The 1,613-nt window shown below is 47.1% G+C and overlaps 1 protein-coding gene across 1 annotated transcript in view; it reads left to right on the top strand.

The window, feature by feature from the left end:
* Positions 1-1,613, top strand: part of LOC102206406 (cGMP-dependent protein kinase 1-like) — a 71,915-nt gene that overhangs the window by 16,128 nt on the left and 54,174 nt on the right. The window lies entirely within an intron of this gene.

Here is a 1,613-nt window from a genome sequence, read left to right as displayed (position 1 = left end):
GGGAACGCTTCATCAGCCACAAAGACATGGGGCTGAGCTCCACGGTTTTCTCCACCAGGTAGAGGCTGGTCAGGAGGCAGATGGAGAGTCCCAGCCCGAAGAGCCTGACCAAAGGTGGAGTTGGCCAGAATACCACCGTCGCTGGTCCTCCCGTATCCCCCAACATCAATAACGGGGAAGCGATACCTTTCATCCACAACCGCAAGGAGAACAATGGAGAAAGTTCCCTTGTAGTTGTGGAACATGGATCCTGAGTTGGTGGGTACCTTCGTCTGGACGTGCTTCCCATCCAGAGCTCCACAGCAGAGAGGGAAGTTCCAGCGCTCCTGGAATGGACCGCCAGTGTGCAGTTGAAGGCGCAGCCATGAAATCGTCCACTAGACAGTACCAGATGGCCGTCGCTACCTGGGGGATGATCTGGCTCACCATGGACACACCAACTCGAAAACTGAATGCGATGGTCCTGAAGGAGTCCCCGGTGACAAGGAACCTGGACAAAATTGTTTAAAATGAGTATTATGTGTACTGCAGTTACAAATACATTATTTCAATTCCAAAATACTTTTGTGATGTCAGATTTAAATTACAAAACATAAATCTTACATAAAACATTTTGTAATTATAAGGATAATTACATGATATATATTAGATATAATGTAAAACAGTCTGTGGTGATTATATAACAAATATTCAACTATCCCAGAATTAAACCAGGTCTAAATAAAAAGGAGTGAGTATCACTACAAAGGTTAACTCACAGTGGTCCTCATACCACAGTTTGCTATCAGTAAACACTGACGGCATTCATTGATAGCATAGCACATCCATGTTAGCAGTGTATAAACGATAGTTTAGCATATATTACCACAGGTTTCAATAAAGGACTACCGTATTAAACACTTTTACTAACCTCAGGCAGACAGACAGGTGCTCTGCAGGTGGGATTGAGCGCCTTTAGTTGGTATCTAGGCGGGCGATTCTGGGACCAACGCGGGACAGCAGGTCCTCAAACTGGCCGAGTGAAAGACGGTGGTATCGCTGAAATCGGCCGTCATCCAGGCACAGATCCTGGAGCAAGTGGTGAAACTCACCAAACTGCTCGCGCGTCTGCAGGACCTGATGGACCCAGGTACGGCGAGGACGGCCTTAACGCTGCTGCTCTGCTCTCCACAGTAAATACAGAAGGAAGACTCTCTCCTCAAACGCTAGCTCGACAGCTGCCATCTTGCAAAGATACCGTCAGGCACAACTTCCTCCGACATTTCCGGTTCACGCATGTCAAAATATGCAATTTTGAGGCGCGATTGATTTGTGTTGGACACGTGACGAGGTGCGAATGTGCACACGTCAAATTGGGGGCGTCTGGGGCGTTTTCGCTTGTGTCTATCGTGTTCGGTGTGAGGATCCAGGGTCACCTGGTCCAGCCCTAACTATATGCTTTAGCAAAAAGAAAAGTTTGAAGCCTGATCTTGAAAGTAGAGATAGTGTCTGTCTCCTGAATCCAAACTGGAAGCTGGTTCCACAGAAGAGGGGCCTGAAAACTGGGGTGTTGATTCATTTAAACTAACATAATCATCCTGCTGCAACCAGGTTTCTGTAAGGCAGAGTAAATC

The sequence above is a fragment of the Pundamilia nyererei genome, unplaced genomic scaffold, assembly GCF_000239375.1.
Source record: "Pundamilia nyererei isolate P.nyererei 1_Seehausen unplaced genomic scaffold, PunNye1.0 scaffold00131, whole genome shotgun sequence".
NCBI lineage: Eukaryota > Metazoa > Chordata > Actinopteri > Cichliformes > Cichlidae > Pundamilia > Pundamilia nyererei.
Note: the sequence above shows the minus strand (reverse complement) of the source record. Positions and strands in the feature narration are given on the sequence as shown.